We start from the raw sequence: 19,962 nt of genomic DNA, 5'->3' as shown, positions 1-19,962 counted from the left end.
ATATATATATATATTTTTTTTTTTAGGGCAGGGGTCCATCTTTAGTTTATCATTTGAGTATACAGTAATGCATGTCCATATGTATACCCTTACAAAAGAAAAGGAATTATCAAGTTATACTCTTATTGTAGGTAGCTGATAGGTGGTGTTAATAAGTGGGAGTGGGGTCTCTGTGGACACTATAACATTTAGAGGATGAAATTTGATGTAGGCTTATGTGGTATTAGTCTGGCTTAGTGCAGGAGCAGAGCCAGTTGTTAGTGAGGTGGTCTTTGAGCAGAGTTTTGAATTGGTGTAGGTTGGTAGAATTTAGGATGTGCTTGGGGGATTGAGTTACAAAGTTTAGAAATGTGGTGGGAGTAGAGGGCATCCTAGGCTTTGTTGTTGCTTTTGGATACTCGGAGGAGTGTTTTGTGTGAGGATCGGAGTTGCTGAGTGTTGGGATATGGTTGGAGTAATTGTATGTTGCCTGATTGGGTGGAGAAGTGTCCATATCTGTTACAGTGGGTCTGCTTTGCAGGTCTTTTGTTCTGTAAGTTATTCCACAGTCATGATGCGCATGTGCAGTGTGTTGGCGTATCGTGACCTAGTAGATAGTACAAGTGGGGTTCAGCACAGGCTGCTCAGGTAGTTATTGAAGGGAGGAAGCAGTTGTTAGGTCTGCATCTTCATTTGAAGAATTTTTTACCCCCTTCAGACTCTCTTGTCAGATTGACTGTCTTCTTTCATTTTCTTCACTTTTCCTTATACTCTGTCCACCCCTGGGGTCCATGCTTAGTAAGGCACGATGACCCCCAGACAGGCGTAGCCCCGGGAGTAACCCGGGGCCGCAAAGTGCGTTCGAAGTTTCAATGATCAATGTGTCCTGCAATTCACATTAGTTCTCGTAGCTAGCTGCGTTCATCGACGCATGAGCCGAGTGATCCACCGCTCAGAGTCGTACTGCTTCTCGTCCTCTGGAGGCACCGCGGCATGACCCTTTATTGATTGAGTCTTCCATTTCTAGAGCAGAAGAGACTTGAGCCACCCTTGTGCAGAGATAGAAAGTACAGACTAGCTCCTCATAATGTGGATGGCTGTTATTTATTTATTTTTTTTATTCTTTGCATACATAGGGTAGTATGTGTGCATATACTTCATGCACGCAGTGAGTGCATGAGTGTCTGTTACCCACTTAGTAATTTACTGTTCCTTGATCCAGCTATCCAGCCATAGAGGGATGCTATTGCAGGGTGAAACCATCTCCCTCCCGTCATGTAGACAAGCTTGCCATTGGCTGCTGGAGCCTAGTCCCCAACTGGCCCACTAGTTTTTCAGTACACTAATTGATTTTGTGTCAGCAGCAGCATAGACAGATGTCTTGTTATCTGTACAAGAAAGGGTTGTCTGTTCCCTCTTAGTACTTGAATTTTATGATCAACAAGCTTGAGGCTTGACTGTCTGTTGTTTAATCTGCCTGGTTCTGTGAATGGTGAGGTTCATGTCTTGGAAGATGCCGGTTCTGGTGGCCATTACTTCTGCCAGACAAATCGTGGAGCTTACAATTCTAGCTCATGGAGAACATAACCTGTTAACCAGCATTAAACAAAGAATGGGTGTCCCTCAGCAGTGACCTGCACGTTCTGCTTTAAATGGTTTTAGAAGCGTCCCTCAGTCAGTCCACCCCTCCTTACAGAATAAAAGAGCAGCTTTTGATTTTTTTTTCTCAGTCATCTTTATTGAAAATTGTAACAACAAAACATTAATATATGATAGAAATATTATAAAACAGTTATACATGACTAAAAGAACAGTGATAAACAGCTAAAATAACTATTAACAATGGTGTCTTCTGTAAATTTAAGGTTTTTAGACAGAAAAGGAAATGCAATCGGAATAGTTGTTAATTATAAAAGTCTGGTTATCCAGCAGTTCTTTGAATTTCAACCACATATTATATGAAGAGGTGATTGTAGATGTTCTTGTCTTAGTCGTCATAAGTTCAAGATGACAAACTTCAGTTGCAAACTGTACAAATTCCTTCATAGTAGGAGTCTGATTCTTCCAGTTCTTGCCGATGATTTTCCTTGCTAATGGTAAGATGCTCCATAAAAAAGGGCTTTTTATTTTCGTGATACAAGTGGGAATAGGTGTATTAAATAAAATGAGAGATTTGATGAGCATTAATTTATGATTAAAAACAGACTGTAAGACAGAATTCATATTATCCCAATATGTTTTAAGTTTTATACAGTAGTAAAACATATGCTGCCAGTCAGCTTTAACGTTTAGTTTACATCTCCAGCATCCTATCTGTGTCTTTATTAAACTTCAGTTCAGCTTTACGTGGTGTGATAAAGGTTCTGTTTAAGAACTTCCAAGGAGGAGAATATCCTCCATCTTAATGAGGAAGCAGTTTGTTTTGAAGATTGGAGTCTTAGATCATCTTCACTTGATGAAGAGTTATTAACAAGTCTAAAATAATCCCAGTAGCTTTCTTTGTAACATACTGTTGATTTCTTAAGCACCTTATTTATTTTAGGTACAAGTGCCTTTTCAGTTGTATTCTGGTACATACAGCGCTGTGCATTTTTTTTTTTTACATTGTCCACAGATTTAGGAGTCTGGCATTGTGCAATCTTTTTTTTTTTTTTTAACTTGAAACACCACGAAAAAGAAAAATCATCCAGACAGCAAGGAATGCTTTGATTTCCTTCAGTGATTCATTCTAAAATGACAAGGACTGTCACCAAGTACTGCCATTGTTATTATTTAAACATCTGATGTAATTTTCTTGACTTTCCTTCATATCTCTAGGGCTTATGCTTGGCAGTTGCTGCACAGGATAAGGCTGTGAGCTGTACTTCCTGTGGTACAGGGTTTGATTTCTTCAGCCTTCAATTGTCTACCATGTGACCCTTGAACAAGTCACTAAACCAGACAGTGCTCCCATGTCTCCTCTAAAAAGGGACTGTGTCCAGTTACAGTTATTATTGCTGTTGGTTGTACTGCACGGTAACACGCCTTGGATTGGCTTTCCGTGGCATGTTACTTTATGATGAGTTTAGAAGAGCGACTGTATACGAATTAGAACCATGCAGTCTCACTTCCGACTTCAGGTAACTATAATTTGATTTATTAATGTAGGGTAATAATTTCATTGCTGCATTGCTTTTACTAACAAAATATTTTACACTGAATTATGTTGAGGGTGTCAGAAGAAAAATTCAGACGAGTCACATCTGCCTCAGGTAATGAAAAACTTCTTTATTAGCAGCTAACCAGATTACACATCATGTTGGCCAAGATGATCTCCTCCTCTGGTCAACTTGTTTACTGACATCAACTTTTATACTGCAAGCAAAACAACTTTTTGTTACATTTCTGACCATTGACAGTTGGCTATGGAAAAACACCTGTGGTAAACATCTTTATCAAAATTACCTCAAACCAACAGTTAGTGCAGAATGTTCAAGAAGTACAGAATATTCAGTTCAACAATGGTAGCTCAAATTTTCCAGGACACACAGCCTGCTTCAGTAAATTAACTCTTACTCGGCCGTGCGTCCTTATCCCAGGCTTCACTAAGCTATAACCAAGTCTCTCTATTCTGAAAAGCAGAAAACAGTTATTATTCAGGTTTATAAGCAATGCTGCATTTTGTTCACAGATGAGGCCCATCTTTGATAGGCATATCCCAACAAATAACATGTTCACTTTGCAAGAAGAGGAAAAAGACAAATAACAGTATGTTTTTAAAACTTTTCTCTTAACAGAGGGTGGGGAAGCATTTGTAACATAAAATTCTTTTTGTATTTCTGAATTTAAAAAAAGGAAAACCAAATTGTCACCACCAAAGCACTGTTACTGAAGTTATAAAAATGATGAAATATGGACATAAACTTGCAGCACTGCACCCCTGCAGTAAGCTGTGTGATTGCTTCAGAGTTTTAACTACAAGGAAGTGAATCAGCTTCAAAGAACGCACCAGCCTTGGTGTAACACGGGTGTCTCACTGTCATTTAAATGATCGGTGGCTTACTTTAGCTTACATTATTAATCCACATTTGGTTTGGCATATCTGCAAACAGGGCATTTGAAGTATATAATTGGACAAAAGAGTGATTTTTGTTGTATCTGTACATAGAAACATAAACATAAATCACACTATCTTATTTTTGTTTTTATTATTTTTATTTTAGAACCATAAATATCACTATTTTTTCTTAACTAATTGTTCTTTGTTGTATGGTATACCCACGCCCTTCTTTCTGCTGCATGTATGAATGGTTTCTTTTCTCATGCTGCAGTCCTGCACATTTCTCTTTTTTATTTTTGTCATTAGGCAGTAGTTTTACATTTTAATTATATTAACTATTTATAGTCAGATTTTAAACCCTGTAGATGTCTTGATTGTTATTTTTCTTGAGTGCTTTCATTGTGTTTATTCCCTGTGGCCGGGTTGTGTCTAAAAATAGCCTTTGGACCAGTTCACTTACCTGGTCAGCAAACGTAAAATAAATAGTACTGTATTGCCACTGGATGTGAGCAATTGTAGTCTATTTTTAAGGTAAGTAGCAGAGTCCTGATTCGAGCCCTCCCTTCTTGTAGCAGTACACCTTTCCGTTACTTCTTGCCTTCACATGAAGATGATTGCATTTTTTGTAATGCATCAGCCCACTTTTAAGCAGGTACTTTCATATGTTAAGGAGGTTTCAGATGCAAACCTGCAGTAAGCCTTCAGAGCAGTTTTAGGTTTAAAGTTTGTACTTTAGTAACTGATTTATCTTTGGGTCTTGCTGCTGCTTTGAAATGTAAAGCATGTAATGATTTCAGTCATTATGATGTGCATAAAGGCCAAACGTTTGTCATGTGCTGCTAACTCAGGATTCATTTAGATCACCAGGCCGAATTAAAGCAGTCTTTAAAATTAATGAAATCCCTTGAAAGGTACCCACCGTCTCTGTGGAAAAATCTGCTTCATGGATATTAACAGCAGTAAAGTGAATCTGTGTTATAAAAATGTTGCTATTTTTAAGAACATTTACTATGCTAAAAATTGTGGACGAGCAGATGGAAAACACTACTTTGTTGTTGGATAGATCAATCTCGTCAGTTGTCTGCAGTTTCTCAGTAGTGTGAGTTCATCAGTTTGTCACCTGATACCATAGACTGTGACGAAGCTATACAACAGTCCAGTATTATGGTATATGGGTTTACTGAGAGAGGTTACAAACCTGAATTATTGTATGAGCAGATTAAAGTTGTTTTATTATATGAAAGAAAAAAAAATAGAATTATGACCTTACTTCAGAGAGACCAAATAGGCCGTATTGTTCTGTATTTACTTGTGATAATAAAGTGCATTATGCATACCTCTCAACTGTACAGATTTTTGCAGAATGTCCAGATTTTAGCATTATATTTTTGGTCTGTTTTTGATAAAATTGTGGTTTTCTGCAAATTAGTAGCAGATCATTAAAGACTGAAGTTAGAAAATAATGGACATTTGAGTTCCAGCTTTCATACCCTTCAGAAAATTCATGCAAATGTACAACCTCTTATTCTATCAACTTTCTGAGTTTGTAAGAACAATATTTAAAGTGTCTCTATTTTCAGGCTTCTGTCCCACTTTTATTTATGGCTTTGTCCAGATTTGTTGTTCTAAGAGGTTGAGAGGTATTGTGTAGTGTTATCGATCATTGGCATGTTCTTTCTAACTGTTGTAAGTATTGTTAGGGTTAGGGTTGTGTTGGAAAATCATGATCTTTAAATGAACGGCACACTTATGTAAGAGAGAGAGAGCAGTGTTTTACCTGTAGAGGTAGCGCAAGTGCTTCTGGAGCACACAGGCAGCATCTTGAAGCCTGAGTTAAGTAGGTGATTTGTGTGTTTAAAGTGACATTTGTTAAGATAGCTATACAGATCCTGCCCCTTTTTTAAAAGGTGCTTGTTTTTGGTTTTACTAGTCTGATGAAATCTTGTGTATTGAAAAGCTTCCTCACTTTAATAAAAGTTTTCAACATTTTGTCCCTTTGTTTATTTTATGAAGATGTGCCAAAGTCACAGAATTTTCTTAAGGTCATACAGAATTTTAAGTAGCTCCCACTCATAACAATTGTTATGTGATTCATATCTATACACCTGAAAGATGAAAGCATCTATGTGTATAGTGTAGATATTATTGTTGACTCACATCGTACTGTATCCGTTTTAATGTATAACACTGTACGAGGGTCATATATGTTTTGTTACATTTTGTCTGTTGAGTTATACTATTGTAAATGACAAAAATTATTGAAAAAAAAACTGGTGACAAATCATATAAAAAATGTCAAATTGGGTGTTGTCTGTGTGGAAAATGTCAGTAATGAGGGTACTGTATTACAAGGAGAATTAATATGAAATGGAAGGCAGTGATGAAAATCTGTTGCCACGCACATAGTACAAAATCCCCACAAGATTTATAAATATTTTCACCCTAAGTCACAGACCCGTTGATTCCTATACAACTGCAACACCACCCTCTATCTGTTTGTTCCAAAAATGTGTGTTCTTGGATAACCATCGTCGAGAAATGCACTGCGGGCAATTTTCACCAATGACTTGGATTTACTGAGTACTTTAAATCAGATGAATACAGTAACATGAATTTACAGTTTAACATGTTTTACTTGATGTGCGCAGTATATGCAGCGTAATACAGACAGAGTAAGAACATGCCACTTAAGTGGCAGACAGTAAAATTTTCCACTGGTGTTATGATAATTGTGGAGGTGCATTAATGGCAGTATTTATGGGTTAGTATGCCTGCACAGCCTGTGTAGAAGGCTAAAGTCCTGATTATGGCCTGGGTGACCTGTGCATGAATAGCACCTTGGCACTTGATCGCACAGGCAGGGAGGATAGGTTTGGGAAAAGGGTATTCACTTTGATGTCTTACCATTAAAACCCATATTACTATACACAGATCATACCTCAGTTCTGTCTAGCTATTCATGTAGTCTATTCTGGATGTCCCCATTCTTAGTGATTTCCTTTTAAGCAGGTATCTTTAAACCCAGCCTCATTCTTGTTGCTTTCCTCTTTGAGCAGCCTTCTTTAGATCTGGTTGAAGATCTCCATGTGACAAAATGGACATCAACGACTCCGCTATGTAAAATCTATCTAGACCTAGCTTTTACTCAAAGAAGAAAAAGCTCTCTGTTAGAACGTGGAAAGCTGCATTGTGTTTGGCTTTATTATCTTCATCTGTTCTACCCTTTAAGTTCACCCAGGAGAATGAGTGGCTGCCATCACACTTACGGTTACATTACAGAACCCACCAATAGGAGGCTGTTTTTCTGAATGTGCCATAGCTTGACAAGCCATTGCCTTGGATTGTGGTCTTTAACTACATCCTTATCATTGTTAGGTCCTGCCTCAGAAAGGAACTCCATTAAGGAACTAGGAGGTCTCTGACAAGGTCCCAGGACAGGAGCAGTCTCTGCTTCACAGAAGGTCTGCAGACACTGATGTTTGGAAGAAGGAGAGGGTTCTGTTTCGCCTGTCTTCATTTGAAGAGGATATGAGGATTGTTTCCTATACTAGACCTCAATGAATTCACTGAGCACATTCAGTATGTCATGTTCAGTATGGTGGCTTTACAGGCGTTGTCTCTCTTCCGCTGTAGAACAAGTGGTTTGAGATCCACAAGGGATGTTCCTTTGGGTTACTTTCAGGTCATAGTGTTGCATTTTCATCCCCATCTAAATTCATAACATTTGTCACGGTGCTGGCCAATCAGGTTGAGGGCTGACAGGGTAGAAACTGTTTCTCCTCATCTGGGTGACTAGCTGTTATCATCTCTGTCATGAGATTCCTGGTACATACGTAGTCAGTAATTCAGTTATAATTGGTTTAGAGTTTTGATTTCCATTCTCTAATCATCACTTTTTGGCTGTCGGTAGCATTAAACTTAAGTTTTTACTGTGTCTTGGAAATTCAGATCCTCCATTTTGGATCAATAGAAGCATTTTCATGGTTACATTGATTTTCTCCCTCAGCATTTCTAACAAAGTACTCTATAGAGAATTTGTTAAAATTACACCTGTCTTGCCCACATGGTTGCCACCTTTTCAGTGGGCAAAGTGGGACACACAGGTATATGGCCAGTATATTACATCACTGTGGTTGTGGGTAGAGGAGGATGTGGCCAAGCACATATCACCATGGGAACGGAGGAGGAGATGTTGCATTTATGGGTATGACAGTGTGAAGTTACAGCATACTGAAATCCCCCCTCATAAACCATTTAAATCATGCAGCTATAACTGTAAAAAGGAAGCTTTACTGTATAAACACTTATGCACACCTTTACAAATTTAAAAATGTAGAATGGTTAACAACATAACGGTGTAGTAGATCCCATAGCTAAGAATGGAAGGAAGTATTTTAACCATTAAAACATTGATATTAACACAGCCAGTAGCAGTTGTGTGTCCCTGCAACAGTAATAGAATAATCTAAACAGGGAAAATAAATAAAAAAGCACTGTTACAAACCATTAATGGACACTACTTTTTAACCATTAACATTAAAAGAAAACTGCTACCAAAATTAACTTTGTGCCCCACTGTACACTCCACATATAAGCAAGGCACGAGAAAAAAAAAAATAAAAGTATTAGTGCTGCAATAGTACTAATTTACTCTGCACAACTGCAAAAATATACACACATTTCCACTTGAAACCCATTTCCACCTGTAAAAACAAACTGTTCTTCTCAAACAGCCATACTGACATGTATTAATATGCCAAATGCACTATATCTAACTCTGAACATAACCCCCCCGAAATTATTTCCATATATTTTCATTTTTAAAAACTACTATTTGCATATCATCCAACAACAGCCACTATAGATTCCATTAGTAACATACATCACTTCCTATTTGTCTCTGAACATGGCATTAAAAAATAATTAAAATGCACCACAATATTCCCACTTTTGTTGAGCTGTTGTAACCACTACCCCCTCAATGAATTGCAGCCAATCGCTGCTTAAGTTTAATTACCCAGACCTAACAGGGAACAGCTCCACCTGCAGGTCCAGGTTGTTGACGTAACTGAATCACCGTGGGGAAGCTGCATTTACTTCCGGTTTTTTCTATGCTGATTCAGCACTTGGTTGAAAGTGTGATTTTAAGTCCTAGTGCTTCATGCTGTGGACCACAGGATAATTTGATCTAAACCACGAGTGCTCCGCTGGTAGGATGAGTGGTAACCTTACATCTGATGTCAGTTTTCATTCTGTCATCTGCTAATGGGTTCAGATCCACCTTGGCTGTTACTAAAGCTGATGGTAACCAAAAAGCTCTTGAGCTCCTTCCTTACCCATAATGCACGAACCCTAAGCTACATAAGATCTCATGTAGCGCTTTTCGCAAAAATACATGGTCAGCCTAGCTCTCGAGCTTTTTTCAGATGTCATATTTTTCATTAAAACATTATATTTTCTAATAACTTTGTGTATTACTCTTCCCTTACCCTCATACGTTTTCGTATCTCTCCACTTACAGTTGTTGGAAATTTTCTTCCTGTCTCGATAGATAGTACAGTTTATTGTCGACTCGTTATCTTTCTGTACCGTTATCTTCTATACTCGTGTAGAACTTAATACCATAGTTGGTATTTTTTTTCTATGTCTTCTGTTTTCCAAAAAAAAAGCCTGTATTACTTAACTTTTCCTTTATTCCTAGTTTCTACTGTAATGGTGGAGAAAGGCCCTTCTGGTTTTAAAAATGTGTCAAGTGTGGGCACAAGCTACCACTGTCAGATGCCCACATATGGGTTTATTGCCTAGGGTCTCAGCATTTCCAAGAAGATTTTTCTGTATGCCATGATTTCAACTATAGAGCTGTTGTCAAAAATAAAAATAAGTCGATATTGAAAGGTTTATTACCCATCCTCCTTTGTAGAGGTCTATATCTGGGGCTCAGTCCCCCAAAGGTAAAGCTAAAGTGATGAAGCTTTCATCTCTGAAGCCTTCTACTTCATCCAGCTCAGCTTCGGCCCCATCTAATAAAAGACCTAAATTGGTTCCGAAAAGGTCCTGGAGTTCTTCACCCTTGGATCCGAGAAAGAAAAAAAAACATGGATCCAACTATCTCAGATCCAACAAAAATCATTTGTATCAGACTGCTTCAAGTCTGTCATTCTCCCCAAGACTAGATACTCCCCTTCAATTGACCCTGTGCCTTCTAGGGTGCTGTAACCCTTTTTGAAATGGCACCAGTGCAGATCTCCTTCTCTGGCCTTGACTCGTTTGTCAAGAAGTTTGATGGAAGAATATGTGGAGAAAATGATTTGTAAGTTCATCTCAGTGCAAATTCAGATGGGTGTCTTCCCAGCTCCTACCCTTCGGGTCAAGAGACCCGTCCATCATCTACATCCCGACTGCGACCTCCTCCTCTGATCCCTTCAGTTGATTTAGAGTCCCTGGATCCAAGCCTCCTGGGTCCATCTGGCTCAGGTATGATGAAATCTTTATCTTTGGATCTGAAGCTTACTCTGACTACTCTGGTTCAGATGTCTTCATGACGACTCTCAGAGCCGCAGTTTTCCTGTCTGATCCGAGGTGTTGGAGTTGACTCCAAAGTTGCCAGAGCCATCTCAGCCCCTTGGAGCCTCAGCACTGGATAGCTTGGCTCTAGCTCCTCCTCAGGGCAAATGCCATTGGAGCAGGGGAGGACAGTGGTCCACAAACTTGCCTTCTCCACTCTGGGGTCTTCTCTCTCTCTCTGTCTGGGGTGATCGGCCTTTGAGGTGGTGAAGAGGGTATTCTCTGTTCTGACAGAACAGATGGATTTAATCCCCTTAGATCCTCAAACTACTACCCTCTTGCCTCTGTGCTTATATCCTCATCATTCTTTACCACAGGGGTAGCCAGTCTGAGATCCCCAGGCTTCCCAGCAGGGTACTGCAGTTTTTTTCAGTACCTCCTTGGGACACCCCACTGAGAGGCGGTCCCCAGGAAGATCATGTGCAAGAGGAAGCACTTGGACTCTCCACAAGAGTCGGTCACTGAGGATACAGACTTCAGTGAAGGTGAAGGGTACCCATGATCACCTCCCGAAGACATCTCATTTGGCGACATCCTTGAGATCCTAAAACAGAGAAGTGGTTGAACCCCCAGCAACACTTCATCTCAGGAGTCAGTATTCCTGGAGGCTTTTGGTAATGGCTCGTCTAACTCCTGGGTTACTCCGCCTGGTGATGAGCTTATTGATTTAGTCTCTTGGCAGACATGGAAGGAGCCTGACTCAGTTGAACCCATACCCAGAAGACTGGACAAGATTATGACACCACCTTCAGGGAAAGAGTTTTGGGCTAAAGGTGTGCCTGTAGATGCCATGGTCGTGGTGGCAGCCACCAAAGAGGAACTTGCTGAACAGAGTTCCATTGTTCATTCCCCTAACAGGGAGTCTAGGGAGATTGACAGGTTTGGGAAGTGTGTCTGTGCTTCAGCCCCCTTCATCATAAGGTTGATGAATTAATTCACACATTTTACTAGGTTACAAAGGGATTTGATGAAGGAACTGTCAAATATTCTCTCAGGATCCATTTCTGCAGAGGTCCAGGCATCCGTGACTTCTCAGTTGGCTACCCTGCAATCTATTTTGAATTCATCCATGAGGCTCATTTCTGGTGTAGCCAAAAGAACCTCAAGGGCAGCAGATTCAGCCATTTCCAACAGGAGAGATGTGTGGATGTGCTTATATGATTTTGAGGAGCCATTCAAGTTGTCGTTCGTCAGTGCTGACTTTGACAGCACTTCCGTGTTTGTCCCCACAGTGAAAGAAACTTTATCTAGGTGCGAGAAGCATGGAAAGACCCTGTCTGGAGTGCGCGTATGTTATCCACCCCTCAGAGATAGCCTTCAAGGAATCGGTGAGGTGGTCGAAAGATGTGGTTCAGGAAATTCCAGGGTCCATTCCAGGACACGTGTAGGAACTTCCCCTAGGGGCAGAGGGGGAACTTTAATGGTCGCCACCCCAGTGGCAGAGGAGGCCTACAAACTAGGGGTCCAGAGATTCTTTCTTGGACAGTCCCTACCAATGCTCCTGAAAGAGGCCTGATTGTTCACCTCTGGAGGCAATCGGGTGTCTGTTATCCCTGCACCAGAAAGCCTGGCTAGACATGACATAAAAGATACTTCGGTGCTGAGGATTATTTCCAGAGGCTGTATAATACCCTTTTCCCTTCCACCTACATTCTCAAGGAAAATCAAATACAAAAGTACACAAATGGGAGTGCTGGTACCCTGTACTGCCCCTCTCCGCCTCCACTTATTTCCCTTCTCCCCCAAAACTAGTACACTTTTCCTAGCTAAGTGACTGCCTTGTACACTAAATTAGTTTTGGCTTCATTATGCTCTGCCTACAGCCAGAACCCAACAGCTTAAGTGCACCCTTCCCCTGCCAGCACTTACCTGTGACAGGATATTCAGTTGATAGTTTTCTGCAGGATTTTTCTCTCCATCATGGTGCCACAAGCTCCAATTGCCCTCACTTCACTCGGGCTCACTCCGCTCCTCTACCCACCCCCTGTATCCTCTGATTTATTCTCTCACCACCCACACTCCTATCAATTAGCCAATCAAACCCTCTCCCCATCCTACCCAACCCTTAACCCCTCCCACTTTCTCACTTCTCTATCCAACCCATCCACGTCTCACTTCTCTATCCAACCCACCCACGTCTCCTCTCCTCTCTTCAACTCGTTAACCTCTACTGTTATATATTCTACCATGATTACTACTCGCACTGTATTACCTCTATCCTCTCTACTCTGCATTCTTCTACTAGCATCCACAATAACCTCCTTTACTTCACTCAGCATTACACTTTGCCAATCACCAACTCCCCCTGTAATCCATCTCTGACTAGATCAACCCAGATATTATTCTCTCTCCCCACCTTTTCATAACAAATACTGCTGTTCTCTCTACTTTCAGATATGTCCCCTCTCTCTACTTTCAGATATGTCCCCTCCCAACCACCTCCCCCTCCCTTAAATTCCATCGGCTGCTTGAAAAACTTTCACATCTACTGGTCCACTCCCTAAAGAATATCAAATTGCATAAAGATATCCACCCTAACCGAGGTCCTCACCCCTCCAAACCACCACTCTTTCCCATTAGTCATAACTACAACTCAACTAATCCACACTATACCAAATCCAATAAATCTGACCTTCTCCTAATCAACTTCAACCTGCAAAGTATACTTAATAAATTTCATGATTTCCAGGCCATCATTGTAATCTACTCCCCAGACATTGCTAGCGTAACCAAAACCTGGCTCAAGCCACATATTAAAGATCAAGAATTCTTACCCACTGGTTATAACATCATCTGCTTCGACAGAACCTAAAAACGCAGTGGGAGTGTAGCCATCATTTCTAAAGACACCCTCAACTTGGAACAAATAAACTGTACCCCTCCAGACCACCCCAACACAGAACTTATAGCAACTCGCCTTAAAGTAAACTCCTACAAAACACTAAACATCATAGCTACTTACCTCCCCCCAGGAAACAACTTAACCATAATAGAAAACATCCTGTACTGGATGTCCACTAACTTCACCCAGAATATTATTGAAAACCACTCTAATTTTATAAACCTCTATAATTTCACACAAGCTATACAGTCCCCTACCCGCACAGACAAACATTCTAACAAACAATCCATCCTAGATTGGATTCTTATAAATAATTCTACAGCAGACTACTCTGCAGGCTGCCTTCCTGACACCCTTAGCAACCATGCACCAACCTTCATCCTCAGAAATTTCACTTTCCCAAGAATGCCAACTTCAAACTCATTCGCAAAAAAAAAAAACTTCTCTGCTTCTCTATTTAACTCCCTTCTCCAGGATTATGACTGGTGCTCTCTAAAAACCCTTCAACTTGATCTTGCAGTACAATATTTCAACTATGCTTTCTTGAATATACTCGATAGCTTAGCTCCCATCAAGAAAATCCGCACCAAAACCAAACATCTGCCATGGTTATCAGGAATCTCCAAGACATTATTAAAGCAAGGTAAAGCCTGGTCACCCTACCACCAAACTAAAAATGCAACAGACCTTGAATTTAAGCAACTATGGAATCAAGCCAAAAAACAGATTTTACTCGACAAAAAATCTTTTTTCCTTAACACTCAGCAGAAACATGCACATAACCTCGCAAAATTCTGGCAAAGCATTAACCATATCTTAAAGCCCGTCAAATATTCCACCCCACCTCCAACCACCTCAAACATCTAAAGGATAGTCTAGCCTGTCAATTCAACTCACGTTTCATCAACTCTATAATATCCCTCTTACAAAATAACCCCAGTGTACCACTAACCATCCCAAATCCTTCCATCTCCCCACACAATTTCTCCTTATCACCAATCCAGACTAGCTACATTAAAACACTTCTTACATAACTTAAACTCTCCTCCCCTGCTGCCGACCTCCTCCCAAATGAATTCTTAAAGCTAGCTGCTCCTTCTGTCTGCTATCCTGTCTCTATTCTCATTAATCGTTCCATCTCAGAAATGTATGCCCCTACCATCCGGAATGTCTCACACATCATACCACTCCACAAAGGTGGACCATCCTCTGAGCTCTCTAACTACTGCCCCATTGCTGTCCTTTCCCCCCTAGCAGAAATTCTTGAAAAATGCATCCACCGTCAGTTACTTGATTACCTGCTTTCTAACAACATACTGTCCAACTCTCTCAACATGGATTCAGACCCAAACACAGCACCACTGCTGCTGCTCTGATCAGTTTCACCGACACAGTAAACCTCCTTAAAAACAAAGGCCTTCTAGTCTCCTCAGTCTTTCTAGACATGTCAAAAGCATTTGACACCGTCTGCCATCAAAAACTCCTTAACAAACTTGCCTCATACAACTTAAGCTCTTCACCCCTTTGCTGGCTTCACAGTTACCTCTCCAGTAGACAAAAAGCCACCAAATGGAACACCCCCTTCTGCCCATCTCTGTAGGAGTTCAAGTCTCCATTTTAGGACCCCTTCTTTTCATCATTTTCACTAATAACCTCCTCTTCGCCACTAAGCATGCCACCTTAGTCCAGTAAGCAGATGATGCCTGATAGACTCCTACCCCAGAAGACCGAATGCTGTAATTAAATCAAAAGGTGCTTCAACCAAAAGTATTAATTTAAGCGTGTGCACACACAACAAAGTAGTTTAAGGGTGTGCACACTTGAAACCAGTGTATTGTAAGTTTTTTTTATTTTTTATATTTTCCCCTAATAGGTTTGTTTGTTTTTCAATTGAACTTTACAGGTTATAGGTCACAATAAAAGTGGGAAAAGTTTTGAAATGATTTATTGTGGTCTCCTTTTTTTATGTCACAAAAGCATGGCATTTTAACAGGAGTATGTAAAACTTTTTATATCCACTGTAAGTACTTTTGAAACTCCTGCTTCGTTCTATTATCAGCATCTGAATTGCTGAGATTTAATCTGCAAAGACTTTCTTTTCCTCGTACATATTTTTCTTTCCTTGTATAAAATTAATTCATTTTGATAACAGTCTGTCCTTCTAGGTCCAGAAATAGGGACACATTTTATTGCTCTTTACAAAGCTTTCTTTTTGCATTTTTGTTCCAGTTTTGGGATGTGTTAAATGCACTTAAGACAGTTGTATCGCTCTTGTGCATTTCTTTGCAACTGTTCTGTTTGAGCATCCCAGTGACTGGTGTCACCTCTACTTTCATTAATGATTTTAGATTTATTTTATATACAGATTCTGCTGCTTCACTGTTTCTAGTTAAGTGTCTGTGTATAGCTCTGTACTCTGCTTCTGACCCCTTGAAGTCATGCTTTTAGTGACTCTTCTCAGCTTCTGTGTTCTGATAATTCATTTTTATAGGTTAAACAGAGAATGTTAATCTATTGTTGCTCCTGTAAAAGTTTTTGTTTAATTTTACTTCATTTTTGTATGCAGTTTCAGTTGGGGTTTGAGAGCGAGTTTTCTTTTGTCTTTCAAGTTCAGCAACAGGTCACTTTTTATTTCCTTTTTGATTTGTGATGCTTTCAGGTATAACACTTCCAGGTTTACGTTGGTATTTTTATTCCCACATATACAGAAAGATTTTTGATGTATCAGCTGTGTATTTGTTCTGCTTTCCAACATCTTTTGTTGTCAGTGCCAGCCAAGAACTTTGCCAGTCTTTTATTTCCTTAATATACCCAGAAACCATCTGTTCCACCATAGTTATGAGCTGTTTCTGATTAATGTCAGTGCCTTCTGAGTGTTTTTAACATTTTTGTACTCTTGGTTAATTTAGTAATAATCCATGATTGAGTGTGGGTATCACAGGATTAACCCACAGTTGGTGTGGTTTAATCATGAAGACAAAGCTCAATTGATTAAATAAAGCCAACCATGGGTTAGTCCTGTGATACTCACACCCAACCATGGGTTATTGCTATTATGCAATGACATTATTTAAGAAAGAATTTGCTTACTTTTCTTAAATAATATCTTTGCGTAATGGCGCTGTAGTGTTCCTCCGCTTTCTGCCATGCACTTTGATGTACTCTGCATGCGTATGGAACACATTCTCATATTTGCACAATGCATCAGTGCTGTTCAGTTAAAGCGATGGCGAAAACAGAATTTCCACTGCTGTTTTTTTTCCTCCCCCTGCTATTACGGGGTCTTAATTCAAGAAACCTGAACATAGCCCAACATAATGGGGAAAGAAGATCCAGGAACAGTGACAGATTTTATTTATCTTGGAAAGCTATTGAAATAGGAGGTTTGGTGTTGGCATGCATTTTTCTGAAGCATATGTAGCGTAAACCTCAAATTTTTGACATTACTTAGACTTCAGTCTGCAGTGCCTTGCCAGAAAACTAAATTTTTTATGAAGATCAAAACTAAGAAGCAAAAATCTGGATATTCTGTGAAAATCTGTCCAGTTGGGTGGTACGAAACTTTGCCAAGCCTTTAGGAGGGAATACAAAGAAAATCAGGTACATTTCTGTTTCTTTAGTTTTACAGAATTTACGTGATTTTTCTTGTATTCTGCTCTGTCCTCTAAGTGTATGCCAATAGACAAGTCTGGCCACTCAGTGGTGGTTCAGCAGCCAGACTTATTTCTATTGGTATATGCTCGATTTACAACTGACAGGCTGATTGGGCTGTCTAATTAGTGTGCAGGTGTTTGAATGGCAGTGAGCCATTGTATAATTCTGTGTCTTCATGTTGAATAGTTATACGGCATTGAGGCAGAGTCTTGTCTTCTCTAGCTGAGTGCCCTCTGTTTTAACATTTCTGCACTCTGTCTTCAACTTTAAAAGTTATACACATTGAGACACAGTGTCTTGCCTTCTATTACTCTTATACTTTTGTTGCGCTGGTATCTTTCCTGTAACAAACTGTTTTTGCCTTTCAACAAGTTGTTTCTTAAAAACACTCTTAATTTGATAGCCAAGTTCTTCCCTTCACATCAAAGAAGACTGATTTATACCTTCTGCCTTTTGTAGAAAATGACTTTTAGATCACCACTAGATGTAAATGTCTGTTTTTCAGAAGCCTCTGAGTATATCATGAAATGTTGGGTTATGACTATCAACCCAGTTTAAATGCACTGTGAGCTTTAAGGATCTACTTAATTTTGTCATGTCAATAGGCACTACAGCTGAACACAACTAAGTAAACACGTGGAGTTATATAACATTTAATGTCACCTCTGTTGGATAATTACAGTTTTAGACACTATTAAATGCTTTGCTTAAGAAACGTATTAAGAATGAATGACGGTAGTAGCAATTTCACCTGTTTTCTCACAAACAGAGACACACACCTAGTTAGGATGTTTGCAGCACATTTTTCAAATTATATAGCATGCTGGTAGTGCACCAGCAGCAAAATGCAGAAGGAGAAGGCCTTTTGTGGTCCTTTCCTTCTTGGAGCTGGCTGCACTGATTCAGGAATCACCTAGTTTCTACACAATGTGTTCATGCCGTATTTCTATTTTTATGGGTTTTCACTATGTAATTGTTTCCTCCATGCTGTAGGTGAAGTGATGAGCTTCTGAACTACCTATAGGTATGCATTATTTGTGTGTCTCTATCCGGTGCTGGTGTCCTGTCCATGGTTAGTTTCTTTGCCTTCAGATCGGTGACTGCTGGCACATGCTTTTGCTGTCCTTTTACCTTGAGCTGGCTTATGTAAATAGTCAGATAATGAATGTGTGATGGCAGTGTCATGTCTCTGGCAAGCACAGCTTGGATGTTAATAGCAGAGCTTCTGAATTTTCCATTGGTTTCTGTACGCTTACTTTGTATATGTGCTTGAATTAGATTGGGCAAACTACATAATATCTTCTTCTGGTTGGTTACTCAGTTGCCTCTGTCTTTCAAGAAGATCCCTTTCTGTCTGAGTGTAGTAGGGTACATGATGTTTGGTTGCAGAACATCAGAGAGAACCCCAAGAATAGGTGAAATCCAAGTCTGTACTTGTATCCCATTGTACTGCACAGATAGGAGGAAGGTATTGTCCGTATGTTCATCGTTCAGAGCACTGTTTTCATAGTTGTAATGTAACACTGTTTCGTATGCTTTAACTACTAGCCTCGAAACACTTTCTGATAATAGTTGTGTTAGCGATGTGTTTTGTAGTTCTTTGCACTGCTCAAAGTAGTCCTTATTCTGTAAGAAGTAAGGCATCTAATAGGTTTAGAAAACATTTTGTGTGCTGGACATCTGCTTGTATTTGTATCTGTATTTATCGGGTAAATGTTTACTTTTGAAACTGTCTTAATGTGAATAAAATGTTATTTACTGATTGTAAAGTCCATAAACCCCTCATGTTGCAGTGTAATATTTAGAGCAGGAGTCTGTAAAAGGAAATGTTGATTCATGAATGACCAGAATGCTGCTGAAGGCCAGTTTGCATTACTTCTTTCTGCATTAGGTTGTATGGTGACTTCATGACTTGAACTACTTGTTTGCTTAAATTATTCCATCCATTAGTTTCAGTGGTGCAACAGGTGTTGCACTCTTTACCTTTGTTGCAGAAGGCTGTGGGTTCTATTCCCACACTAGGTAGATGGATAGCTGACACTGCAGTGCAGAATAAGGGGGTGCTACACTCCTGAGTGTGTTGCTCTATGGATGAGACATTAAACGAAGGCCCCATCTGCCTTAAGTTTATGGTAGCTCAGGTGAATATAAAAGATTCCATGCCACTTTTTGAAAATAGTAGGGTGAGTTCTCTGATACCCTGGCCAAATTTCCCATAGTAGTATAAATACCACCTCATGCCTCCCCTGAAAAGAGGCCACTAACCTATTGGGACTAAGTTGATCAACAAAAATTGAATACTATAAAATAAATACATAAAAATTGTAACAAACTATTTTGCTGATAGAAAGCACTGAGTGTAAGCTTCATCTGCAGTACCTCCATGGGTATTAATTCAGTCTCTTCTCTGTTTGTATAATCGTATCCCAGCTTTGTGTGTTACCCTGTTAAGGAGCCAATATTCTTTGAATTGTTCACAGTAGTAGTCTACTGACTGCCAAAAGAAAATGAAGAATTCTGCAGATGTACAGTGTTTAATTACTATGGCACTGTAGTAGGAGTCTTAAGTTTGCAGTGTTGGCTCATTAAGGCAACAAAACCCTTAACTTTGCGTTATCTGATAAAAGCAGTCATTGAGTTGTTACCCTGCTGGTGGGGAGGTGTGCATACAGATCCCAGCAGTGTGGAGTTGCATATAAACATACTGTGCTCACAAGGGTTGTGCAGGGGCTGCATTCATCTTCCATGTCTCTAGCAGTTACTAATTCTCTTAAATGTGAAAAGTACATTGACTGCAGTTACTTTTTATGATATGATATTGCACAAGTGTGATAAGACCACCGGTAGTTGTTTGTCATTAATTTTGTTAATGAACAGTGCTTCC

The 19,962-nt window shown here is 39.7% G+C and overlaps 1 protein-coding gene and 1 non-coding gene across 5 annotated transcripts in view; one reads left to right on the top strand and one right to left on the bottom strand.

The window, feature by feature from the left end:
• Positions 1 to 19,962, top strand: part of UTRN (utrophin) — a 4,744,936-nt gene that overhangs the window by 4,197,389 nt on the left and 527,585 nt on the right. The window lies entirely within an intron of this gene.
• On the bottom strand, positions 789 to 939 carry LOC122801917. The gene has a single exon (XR_006364823.1). It is a non-coding gene; the product is annotated as a 5.8S ribosomal RNA (ribosomal RNA).

This window comes from Protopterus annectens, chromosome 1.part0 (genome assembly GCF_019279795.1).
Source record: "Protopterus annectens isolate FY-2018-M chromosome 1.part0, PAN1.0, whole genome shotgun sequence".
Classification (NCBI taxonomy): domain Eukaryota; kingdom Metazoa; phylum Chordata; order Ceratodontiformes; family Protopteridae; genus Protopterus; species Protopterus annectens.
The sequence above is the reverse complement of the archived record's forward strand: the minus strand, read 5'-3'. Positions and strand labels throughout refer to the sequence as shown.